The sequence below is a fragment of the Carlito syrichta genome, unplaced genomic scaffold, assembly GCF_000164805.1.
Source record: "Carlito syrichta isolate Samal-C Ts95f unplaced genomic scaffold, Tarsius_syrichta-2.0.1 Scaffold307170, whole genome shotgun sequence".
Lineage (NCBI taxonomy): Eukaryota > Metazoa > Chordata > Mammalia > Primates > Tarsiidae > Carlito > Carlito syrichta.
In genome coordinates, this window is record NW_007251266.1 from 253,585 (window position 1) to 267,061 (window position 13,477).

The following is a 13,477-nucleotide window of genomic DNA, read 5'->3' on the forward strand; positions in this document are numbered from 1 at the left end:
TGTGTGTGTGTGTGTGTGTGTGTGTGTGTGTGTGTGTGTGTGTAGAGAGAGAGAGAAAGATAAATATATATATATGATATATATAGAGAGAGAGAGAGAAAGAGAGAGAGAGAGAGAAGAGATATCTGAACAAGAGCAAATGTTATGAGGAGGAACTAAAAAAACCCAGAATTTATAAAAATGTGTATTTATTCTTACAAGTTAAAACCAGTCACTTTCAAAGTACTCTTCATCTGATGTAATACAACTAGGAGACATTTTTTCCTGCTGTTCAAAACAGATTTTGAACTCGTCAATTTTGATGCCTTTTAGTGCTTCTGTCATTTTTTGTTTCACCTCTTCCACACTGGCAAAACATTTCCATTTAAATAATTGTTTTCATTTGAAAAACACACACAAAAATGTTTCTTGGGGCAAGGTTGAGTTAATAGGCAGGATGGGTCACAGTGGGGCATGGTTAAAAACTGCTGAACATTCAGCGTGGTGTGGGTAGGTGCGCTTGTAAATCACCCATCATATAATGGACAAATGGGTTTAAACAACCTCTAAAAAAAAATTATTGAAGCCTAACGCAACCTCTCACAGCACTAGCTGGTACATTGATTCCGATGGGTTTCCAGAGCACTTACCTAACAAGAGAAGCCTATACTACAATAGCACTGACCTTCAAAATATAATTCTGGTGGGGTTTTTTTGGTCTCCCCTCATAATAAGTTAATTTAATTTTCAGTCATAAAAATAAAATGTGGACACTTAGAAGACTTCCACTTGACCATCTGCATACACCACAAACACTTTATAGTAAAATAAAGCTTTCTGTTCTTCATGACCATTAAAGAGTTTGTCACCTTTCTTTGGGGCTGTTGGTTCATATTTAAATATGAAGAAGGAAACCTTGACAGTCTTTGATAGGAAGACGATCACCTTGAAAACCCTGGGTCTACATTTAAGGGGATGCTAGTAATAGCAAAACAATTATTTGTTTATGAAGACAAATAGATGAAATGATTGAGTTAATGCAGGTCTTGACGGTCTCCCAATAGTTTCTAGCTCCTTCAAGAAGAATGGAACTAATTAACTGAGAGTCAAGACGACGTGGTGTGGGAAGAGTGGAAGAAACAGAAGGGACAAGGACAAGGAAGAGAATGCAAAGGAGAGGCTTTGTTTTTGGACAAATAAGAAAGTATATATCTATTTTTGCAATATATTAGTTACAGTACTGTTGGATACAACCAGTGAAAATCTAATTCAGATTTGTTTAAATACCAAAGAGATGTAATGGCTGTCATAAAAGGAGTACCCCTTTGTATGTAGGCATCAAAGCTATATTGATTCTGCAGCTCAAAATTATCAGTAAGAACCATATTCATTTTTATATCTTTATTCAGTCTCTCATGGTACCAGCTAAATTCTAAAGGCTGGCTCCCCTTCAGAGTGAAAGGATACAAAACATTTGTGTATTATATGGAGGTATAATGGTTGAAAGGAAAACTGGGCAAGTCTCCAAGAAAAAAAAAATCAAAACAAACTGTTGATATGGAAGAACCAGTCACCATTCCATTACTGTGTCATTCTGTGAAGACGCCATGTGCTTTTCCAATAGACTAAGAGACTAAAAAAACTTTCTAACTATAGGCTACTTCCTGCCTTCCCCGGAATTAAGGGTATTTTATAAAAATATATGTGTGTGTGTGTGTGTGTGTATCTTTTCCTGGATAGAGAGTAAACAATATTTGCCAGAAATAGAAAGAAATCTGTGACCCAAAATGTCAAGAATCACTGAAATTTAGGTAGTTTTAAGTAATCTGGTTCTTGCTTCTCTTCTAGTGTTTTCCCAGTTTATATCCACAGCAGTTACACCGAAACAACTCCTACCATTCCTTTTGGTCCCCAGGTGTCATGTTGTACTTCAGGTTCTTTATCAAGTCTTCTCCTCTGCTTGGCTAGCCTCCTACTTCCTCTGCTGGATAAGCCCTGACTCTGCCTTCGAGACCGCCTTCCCATAAACCTCTCCAGTGAAGTTGTTCTTGTTGGCTCTCTCTTTGTGAATAGAATTGATCCAGCTCTTTTGTACCCTCAGTGTCCCCTAACAATAAGTACATACTCCATGGCATTGGAACTCTTTGTTTCCTGTCCCACTCCCTAATGAGATGGTGAGAAATTTACACACAGGATTTGTGCCTTTCCTATCTATCTTTAGATTAGCTGTGCTCGTTTTTAAATCTTTGTGCAGTGAACATACAACCACTGGTAGCCTTAGTTGTCAACAAAGTAGCAGCAGAGAATGTGCAGGAGATTTGTGATGGTGAGCTAGCATTATTCTTATTTTTTTAATTTCAATGATCCCTTTCTCAATCCTTGGTTTGGACCTAGAAATCTACAGGACAGTTTGATAAAAATAGAACTCTAAATAAATGATCTGCTTTACAAACATTATTACACCTGATCTTTACAAAAATCTCAAGAGATGGATTCTATTTATTATTGATCCCATTTTATAGGTGAGAATGTTTGTGTTTACAGAGAATGCATATATCACCCACTGTCAATCTATCTCTTAAGTAGAGAAGGCAGACTTTACATTCAGACCTCTCTAGCTACAATTAAGCTCTTAAGATCAGTTAAAGATTGTGTTTTAAGGTACTCTGTGTGCCGGATAAAGTGCTAAATCTTTTATATTGAAATATGTTTAACTCTTACAATAATCCTGCAAAGTAGGAACCATTGTTCCCATTTTAAACATGGGGAAAATTAAATTTGTCAAAAAAGCATAAACTGTAATGTTAAAGTCACCCTTCAACAGTAGTTTACTTAACTCCTGAGTTTTCAATCAAAACCCAGGAAAATGGAGTGTCAACTACATCCCTACATCCAAGGAATTGTGTGTGTGTGTGTGTGTGTGTGTGTGTGTGTCTGGAGGAGCTAAGGCTGTTATGAGAAAATGTCTCTTCCTCACAGGGATATATAGCACTGTCAATATGGTAAAATCTAGTACTATAAAATTGTATAATGGGAACAGAATTTGAGGTCATTTATGAAAATAATGTGGAAAGCTAAGTACCTTGGAAAAATTTAAATAGCAATTCAGCATAAGCCTAGAGAGATATCTTTGGATAGAAAGTGATTAACTATCTAGTAAGTTGGATGAATAATTATTGATATAGGCACTAGAGGAAGGAGAATTTTGGTTCAAGATTCAATCGCATTCTTTGAGGAAGCTACTCCTCTGAACATCTGTAAGTAGTCTCACCGTGATGCCCTATGATTGTCCATTTATTTGTAGATCAACTTCCCTAGACCGTAAGTTACTTGAGGACAGGTAGGAGCCGTGTATTGTTGTATGTTTTGTTCCCAGAACTTGACCTAATTTGCTGTACTTTGTAGGTATTTAGTGCAAATATATTGCACACATCTACCATCATTCCAACCATTCATGGTTTAAAAAAACCATCAAAAGAAGCAAATTTTGAAATGGGAGGGAGAAGGTTTTTAATAAGTTGAGATGATGTGATTATGCCTCTAGGTGGATTTAATGGTTTGAAACATTTGATGGTGTTGGAAGAGAATCATAGTGGAATCACTATTCCCATATCTGCCTGGTCTACTGGTAGTGGGTGACATCACTATCTGGGAATGGTCCTGCAGATAGGGAACAGGCACTAGGAGATGTCACAAGTGACATTATTTTAGGATATTTGGCCTCAATCTTGAATGATCAAATGTCCCCTGCTACCTTATATGCTTTGGTTCTTTGTCCCTGGTCTTTGAGGTCATTTCGAGAGAAATAGCCATATCATGACTCACTGGATCTATGGTCTTACATCGCCTTGTCATATTCAACACTGATGATGTGTCCTGCTCACACATGAGTCACAAGGACCCCCTTCTGGCTTTTGTCAGGTCTAAACAGCCTGATTCATTCCTTATTTTTGGGGACCCATGTGAATTCTCTTTCCTTTTCAAGAGTAAACTATAGTTCTCAAATGGATGGTAGCCCTGGACCAACCAGCTGCATGAATGGAAAGAAAAGAGGCAAATATAAAAGAAGATTCTGAAAGACAGTCCACAAAGAAGGGAGAGTCTCTTGCATATGTGATCGCCTTACCAAATCTTCACTTTCTTTGTGCCTTGAGCAATTTGGAGCCTATTTTGTCTTTGACCCATAGCCAAGACCCTTTGTAGCAGGGCGAAAGGAATGGGGAAAAGGGGAGGGAATATGCATTGACAGAAAGGTGAGCTCTTCCTGGAGGTTGAAGTGTGCCACCTAGAAAGTCATCATTGCTCGTGAGATAAAATAATGAAAATATATGTGAAATCACTTGGAAAATGCTATATGTAAAGCTAAGTGTTGAAGTTAGATGGTTTTATTGACATAGAGGTTTTACATTAAATAATTATTCTTTAAAAAAGAATATATCCAAATATCTTTCTCCTTAAGAACTAGGCTCCATATTCTGGAGAATGCAAACATTTTTTTTTTAAACAGACAAAAAACAAAAATATTTTTTAAAATCCAAGAAACTGTAAATAGGCTTGCAGAACTGCTAGACACACATATGACCACAACTGTGATTTTACAATACATCTTAATAAAAGGAGTAAATTACTTTTCATTTTCTCAGACATAAGTTTGTTTGTAGGCTCTCTCTAGTGGATTGATATACTTGTTTGAATGTGATTTCCATTTACCTTTATATTAAAATAAATGGAAGTGAAAAGGTCAAGTTTATTCAGAAAACTGTTAGCTATCCTTGGGAAAAAATAATTCAGCATTTGTGATTTTAATCAATTTTCATTCATTGTTAAAGTTCACATAAAGTTTAGCCTGATGTCCATGGGAAATGGAAATGGTGGCTGATATTATAGGCACAATAAGTATACCTGAATCTAAAGTCCTCTAGACAATATTGTTAATAAAGCAAATTTGTCATGTTCCAAAAAATAGAAATATTTAAATTAGAAGAGCTTCTGGGTTAATAGGAGCATTTTCAATTCTCAATCTTCATTATTCTCAATGCCAAGAGGGAAAATTGACTTGAACACACCATCTGAGCTATAAATCAGAGTAGTTACATAACGTCTGAGGAATAGCCTCAGGAGGAAGAACCTGGAAGTCAGTAATGTGGGGAAGAAAAATGTACCCCAAAGAAGGGATCTGGGTCTATTGCCTACTGCCATCTACAGAGCAGGGCTATATACCATATGCTTTTTGAAATTTTCAGTTAGCTCCTCACGTATGCTGGGGATCATGCGAGCATCAGGGCAAGTGTTGCTCACTTGATGGTGTGAGAAGGATTAGAAATGAGACAATACTCAGAATGATGTGTTTGAGAAAGGTATTAATGCCATAAATACAACAGAGATAAAGATGGAATTTGGCATTGGAGCTGAATAATACTGTCAGTCGTCATGCTGGCAATAGAAGTAGTGTTGGTGATAGATAATCCAAGATGGAGTGGACCAGTGTGGCCTGGAATGGTATAAGAAGGATTAAAAGAGAAAGAAGGTCTTAGTCTGAGTAGTAAAGCAGGGGGAGCATTTGAACAGGCTGATAGAGCTGAAATGGTCTTTCCAGGGCTTGAACATGGTAATTCTAGGCCTAAGTAGAAAGGCAGGCATGAGGATGCTATGTGTTGAGACTCTGTAGATACTGGACTATTCTGCTACAGCCAATAGGCATGGATATATTGAGATATTTGATTCACAAAGTCAAGTTGCACCAGTGACATAAACCAAATAGGTAATAGTTATCTCAGAATAGAATACTGACTAATTTAAACTCTTGGCAGAGTTATGGCCAAACCTTTAGAAAAACACCATTGATGTCCTTCAGTGAATAGTAATTTTTTTTGCAGATAGGTTTTTAAATCCTCCATTTCCTTTTTAGGTAAGGGTGTGTGGGAGCCTATAATAGATACATAGTGTGCATATAGGATGTAGCTGACAAAAAGGGGGATTATGGGCAGAATTATGTCCCCCTAAAATCCATACGTTGAGGCTCTGATCTCCATATGTGACTGTATTTAGAGATAGAGTCGCTAATGAGGTAATGAAGTTTAAATATGATCATAATGCTAGGACCTCAGTTCAATAAGACCGTATCCTTTTAAGAAGAGAGAGAGATATCAGGACCGTATGCACACACACAGGAAAGACAATATGAGGAAATAATGAGATGACAGCAATCTGCAAGTCAAGAACCGAGCTTCTCTCCAAGATCTAAACCTGCCCACACCTTAATCTTGGACTTTCAGCCTCCAGAATTGTGAGGAAATTAACTTCTGTTGTTTAAACCACCCAGTACGTGGTATTTTGCTATGGTAGTCTGGACAGACAAATACAAATGGTTATGGTCAAATAGCAGTTGCACAATGACAGAAAATCAAAAGGCAAGTTGAGCTGGACCTCTTCATTGACCCAGCTGGAAAGTCATGATTTGGTCAGCAGAATGCAGATAACATATATCCTAACCTGACATACTTTTTCCTCCCAGTGCCTTTTAAATAGTTTTGTTATGTTGAATGCATAATACATATCTCTTAAATTCATTATTTTGGGCAAAGGATAGTCTAGACCACATTTTTCATAACTTTAAAAGATAGAAAGTAGCAGGATATATACATAAGAATTTTGTCTTGTCTTATCTTTTCCATAAATAATTTATAATATACATCGGTCTTCTTGATGTACTTTCTTTGATCACCATAATGTCTATCAGATGGAAAAGGAAAAACACCAACTCATCTTCTTATGTTTATACTGAGAAAATCCTGGCAAACTTGTTAAAAATAATATACTGAAAACAAAGAAACAAGCAAATCAAGAAATACAAAGTCCTACAATCTAACAATGGCATAATTATTAAATGTATAAGTGAGAAGAAAGAATCAGTGAAAATGAGACAGGGAGGAGAGAGTACATTAGCTAGAATGCTTTCAGTGGCAAGAGAGAAAATACCCAATTTAAACAGGTGTAAATGATAAAAGTTATTTTACCCCAGTTACCAAGAAGATCAAAAGTAGTATGCTTCAGATGTGGGCTGATCAGGGTGTCAATTCTATTTCTGTGTTATTTGTGTACATCTGTGTACCAACTTCATCATCAGGTTGGCTTCTCTCATGGTAGCAAAACACCTCTGTCAGTTCCAAGTCTTCACATGAATAGTTAATGCGAAAGGAATGGGAGAGCATTTGTTAAGTAGGTTTATGGAGTTGTCCACACTTGTATCAATCACTAAAAAGGGGAACTATGTGAACCAATTGCCACTCCCGGGGGAGAATTTTAAACACCTTGCCAATTTTTGATAAGGCTCCTAGGTCTGGCAGAAGTATTTCACAAACCCTGCTGCCAGAGTTCTGCAAGCTTTATCGACTCTATTAGGGCTCAAGGCCAGCCTAGCTGCTGCTGCAGTCATACCCCGACCACTTACATTCTTAGGTCTAGTTCAATGAGACTGAACAATTCCTTAAGTCAGGCAAAACAGCTTTGTTATTCAAAGATAGATAGCTAAAATCTATGTTGAGTCAGTCCTCCAAGTGTCAGAAAAGCTGCCCAGGTCAGACAGTGTCTCATCTGTGCACAGTCCACTTTATTCTGTAGCTGAGGAACCCTGACAAAAAATCCGTTCTAGGGTTTGTACCTTGGTGTCCATTGGGATGCATTGCATCCAGTTTTAGGAGGGATAAGGACAAAGCTCGGCTGTTCCAGACGTTTTTTCTTTATCTCAGGATGCTGCATTTTCAACACATTCTACTGTCACCCTTAAAGCTACAAGCAGGCGGGAGAAGGGCCGGGCTATCAGCCAAACTTATCAAGGGATCTGTCTTCCTGCTCAACCCCCATGTTTGTCCTTATTGTCACCACCAGCACTTATAACGGACACTATAGAGACAGAAAGCTGCTCTTAAAAGTGGCAGAGGTGCCACAGAGGACCATCTGTAGTTAGGTTTGCAATCGTGGCTCAGGTCTACGTAGTTGCGGTTAAAGAAAGAAGGAAAGAAAAGCAAGAAAATGGAAAAGAATGCATACATGAATAAGGCACATATGGTCTCTCATAGTCAACGTCAACGTGTTATTTCCCTCACATTTTCCTTTTGTGCTGTTCAGGGCTGTATAGCCTTAGATCCTTGATTTTTTTTTTTTTTTTTTTTTTGAGTTGGTGTCTCACTCGGTCACCCAGCCTTGACCTGCTGGGCTCCGGCGATCCTTCTGCCTCAGCCTTCCAAGTAGCCGGAATTACAGGCGTGTGCTACCACGCCCGGCTGATTTTTTGATTTATTGTAGAGATGAGGTCTCGCTGCCCAGGCGGGTCTCGAACCAGCGGGCTCAGGCAATCCACTCACCTCAGCCTCCCAAAGGCACGGGATTACAGGTTGAGCCACCAAGCCCGGCTTGATCCTTGATTTTTTTTACTCTTTCTCTGTGCTGCCTCTTATCACAAGGAGCTGGCCCCTCAGGTCATTCCCCAGGCTCCTTTGCTAGCTGCTTTGCAACTGGGTTCAACTAATGGGAGACACTACAGGAGATTAAAGACAAGTGGCTAGTGTCCTCCAGGCCACCTCCTGACATTCAGTCACATCCCAATTCCCCAGGACTGTGGTGGCATGACCTCTTTTCTCTCTCCAGTTGAGGTGTGGGAGTAGCTTTCTGCTGTTTCTAACCTCTGATAACCTCTCTGACTCCTTTTTTGACTTATCAACTTCTTAGTTACCTGTGTAAACAATGTTCTTCCTTAAATTTCTATTTAAATACAAGCATTAGTTTCTCTTTCCCTGTTTGGACACTAATACACCCTTTAAGGTGGAAGTGAATAAGTAAGTGATCATTGTTTAAATATGCTTTACTACTTCGTCGCACAGTGTTTTGTATCTGCCTATGATTTTATTTTCAGCTAAGATATTTTCTATATGTTTTTCCCTTTGTCTTAGAAAATAAAATTGCCAAGAACTAATTTCATTTTTGATATACTAAAGGGATACTATAAGAAAAGATGTGGGGTTGATTGACAAAGCAAAAATACAAGTTTATAATTGGTGAACTGCAGATCAATCTATATATTGGGGATAGGTCCTAATAGGATTGTTTTTTCTTCTCATTTCCTTTTTTGCAGATGGATCCTTGAAAGCTCATTATCTTTAATGGAAAATTCTTATTTATTATCTTTTAAAGGTTTGGAAAGATGAAAGCTTTAAAGGGAAATTGAAAAGAGAATAAGATTAGGAAAGGATTTCATGCAGAGAAAGAATGATTTATAATACAAACGATAGTATAATCTTTGCATATGCAAACAAAGCATCTGACCTACTTTCGGAAGGGTGTACTCTTTTGAGCTTTTCCAGTAATGGAGAAGGTTTTATCAATAAATTTATTCTCTCTTCCCACCAACTTGACTGTTTGATATATACTTAGAATGCAGAGAGATAGCACTACAATGTGGGGCATGGTATAGAACAGAAGTTGACAAACTAATAAGACCTGTAAGACAAATCTAGTCGCAGTCTGTGTAAATAAAGATTTATTAACACATAGCTATGTTTACTCATTTGCTTATTGTCTATTGCTGCTTATATGCCACAAAGGCAAAACTAAGTAGTTGCAACTGAGACAGTATGCCTGCAAAACTGAAAATATTTGCTAGATTGTCTTTTATTAAAAAAAAAAAGTGTGCTGATCCCCACTATAGTGTAAGATAAGTTACTTGTTTTCTGTGGGAGTTACTTTGGCCTTTTTGTTTTTCAGGTAAAACAATTCTAGGGCACCTACTATGTGCCAGATACTGAGAGAAATGTTTTGAAAAACAAAATCACAGATAAGAAATGTAATTATGTCATGTTTCATGCCTTAAGAAAAAAAATGATACCTGAAAATATAGTTAAAACAAGGGAATAACATGGCTGCTTAGAAGATGTAGATAAAGATTGTTCCAGAAGACAAAGAAGCTGCTTTCAACTAAGATTAAGACAACAGGGGTCAGAGTCTTACTTTCTTTTCAGACCAGAAAGGAAAATATTTCCAACCTTCTGTACATACAGAGAAAACAAAGGACAAAACACAGTTATTTGTGGCCTAAGTTCAGCATGGGCACACATATTTCCAAGGAGAGCAAGATTAAAAAAAAAAAAGATTACGATCAGGGGAAAGCAATCATAAATTATCATCAGTTCATTCATCCAATTACTCATTAATATTCAAGTACCTTCAGGCACAGTTTGATGCACTGGGAATAGACAATCAATATGGCAGAGAAGGTTCCTGCCCCCAGGAAGCTTATATTTTGGTGGGTGGAAGAGGGTGGGTGGCCCCAGCTCAACAGACTGACAAGGATTTAGGGGGATCTTTAAATAAAAATACAAGGAGAATATATTGAAGATTCATGAGAGTAGAGAGTCTTAGGTCATGAGTTCAGAATCTAATTGCCTGGGGTTACATTGAATTGCCCATTATCAATTGTGTGACCTTGAGAAAGTTACTGAATACCTCTGCATCTCAGATTCCTCATCTTTAAACTGGGGGTCATAATAGAACATACCTCATAAGGTTGCTGGAAAGGTTAAATGAGACATGTCTGCCAATTGCTTAGAATAGTAGGTGCCTGACACATAATAAGTTCTTCTACTAACTTTATTAATAGAAGAAGCAACACAGCCCTTTGCTTTTACTCTGAAACTGTCTACATTTTAGCTATTAAAAAATTTGTTTGTGATATCTCCAGTAGATAATGAATGACTTGAAGAAGACAGAAATATTTTGCTTTTTATATATATTTTAAGTGAAAATACTTGAGGGTCATAAAGTCAAACTAGTCAAATTTATAACTTAATTAGCATGCCATCCTTTCTCTACTTCATCTGAAATAATTCATTCAACATAAACAGAACAGCTGCTTTCAAAACTCCAAAATATTTTCTTTGTAAAATGCATTTTTCCTTTGAAATTTAAAGAACAGCAAAACCAAATAATAAAAATCATCATCTAATGTTTATTGAATGACTAGAATACCAGTCCTAGAAGGTGGACTTGTATATTTGTTAACTTTTTATTCTTACAACAATTCCATAAAGCTGATATTTTTATCCCTATTTTTCAAATGAGAAAAGTCTGATTTTCTCAATCACACATGAGACATGAGGCAAAGCAAAGACCCCTTCCTAGGACTACTTAACACCAAAGTATGAGGTCCTTCCTTTAAGTTATGGGGTATGAACTCAAGGACACAAGAACTGAAAGGTTAGCATTTAGAATATCTAATATATCTACTTTTGATTAGAGGGTGTGAGCCGGCCAAATTGTAAAATTGATCTGTAATTTTATCAAACATAAAGGCATTATATATGTATTATAGAAATTTCAAAAAATTCCAGAACTGTGAAAAAAACATATTTTAGCCATAACTGTACCTACTATAAGCATAATTTTGTATTTTTTAGTTTTACAGTTATAAATAATTTTATAACAAAATTCTGATGTAATCATTCAGTCTAGGATTAATCCATTAAAATAAATTTTTACAGAAGAATGACCAAATTAAAGGGTGAAATTATTTTCAGTCTACTAATATGCATAGATAAATTGCCCTCCAGAAAGAGCACAATGCTGACTTACCTAATACCCTATTTGAAAATAGAAACATCTCTATAATTTTTCCACCTTACCCATTAGGTACCTTATTAATTTTTAAGTTATACTTGGCACTGGACTAAAAATTACAAAAATATCAAACCAGCATGTTACTCACTCACCTTCTGACTTTTGATGATATATAATCCAAGGTAGAACCATTCAATCTATTATTTTTACACTCAACAAATGTTTGAGTGACACTATTTCAAAAAATAATAAGTACTAAAGGTAAAAATTTTAGATTTTGCATGTGTTCTTGTGTGTGCGTGTGTGTGTGTGTGTGTGTGTGTGTGTGTGTGTGCATTTAGGAGGAGGCTAGGGTGTGGTGATATGGGGTATTCTTATAAGTTTCCTAAAGTTCTATAAAATCTATTGATATGACATGCATGCAGAGTATAATGGCACTTCAGCAAAATAGTGGCAGCCAAAAGATTTTTATTAGAAAAAAATCTACTTCCTATAATGGAGAAATTAATTTCAAAGCAACATTTTACAATTTTATACTTCATTAAATTAATATTCATAATTAGGAAATAACTAATCAGGTTTTGGACCATGTTGCCTAAAAACTTGGTCAGAACTGATACCAGAGATGGGTCTTTGCCTTCCCTGACAACCAAAACAGGAACGAAGAGAAGCAGAAAGTAATTCACTTGTGTTGATGGCTCAACAAGGAGAAAAGCCTAACTAACACCCTTAAGAAGAAAGTTATGATGAGTTTCTTTGGCCCAAAGACCTGGTCTGACTCTTCAAAGTTCTTGATTTGTATTCTGTGTTCCAGTTTCTGAAAAGTTCATGGTGTATTTGGGGTTCCGCCTTTTTCTGAGGCTATTTGTAAGGCTTTCTCTGGGTTTCTTTGAAATCCAATCTATGGTGAATCTCCATAACTTTATATAATCTGAGTAAGTCTATGTTTCTTGTTAAAAAAAATAAACTAAGAAAGCAAAATAATTTCTGAGAGTTCTGAAATATCAGACTTTTCCTCATCATGTAATATTTGTAATCATTAAGCGAACCAAACAAAGAAGCAAAGAAAGAAATAAGAGAAAAAAAAACCAAAACAGCAGCTAAGAATAAAAAAGAGGAAATATTTATCCTTTCCATAACAGTAACAATCTCCCTAGAAAGATAAAAATCACTTATAAGAATCTTTTTCAAGTTAAAAATTATTAGTGTATTAATATTATAGCATGTCTTCTAGCCTCCACGTATCTAAGCTCCTGAGAACCACTTAGAGACTTGATAGAAGAAAAAAAAATACAGCACTGTATTTCTATTATCTATGAGCCAAAACTGGACTCTGTGAAAGCATGACGAGAGTCACTCATCCCACTTGAAATAAAGATAGTAATTAAGCATCAAAATAAAGGTAACAATTGAGAAGAAAATATCCTCTAATGGAAAATTTTTAATAATTCAATTTGTATTGATATAAATAATGTTCTCCAACTTTCTTTTGAATGATGTATAACTCTTAATGGCCAAGTTGTCAGTGGGAGGAAAATTAATGCTTTATTCATCGAAGAGGTTCAAATAATAAAGGATCATCCTTCTTGGTTGAAAATAGAAAAAAATGTAATATTAATGAGAAAAGACACTCTTTTTCCCTATTTTTAAAAATAGCTTTGAATGTCTCATGAAAGACAAATACTTTATTCTACTAGCAAGCATTTGTAAGACCTTTAACTACAAATAACCTGAAAAATATTAAACCTAGGTACCATTATCTTTATATTGAACCTTCCAATAATAAAAAGTACATGTTAATATTAAAACGAAAATTGATTATTAGAATAAAGCTACTGTTAACCAGAATGTAACTAATCAGAATTTTTTAGTTAATTTAGCATATTATTTT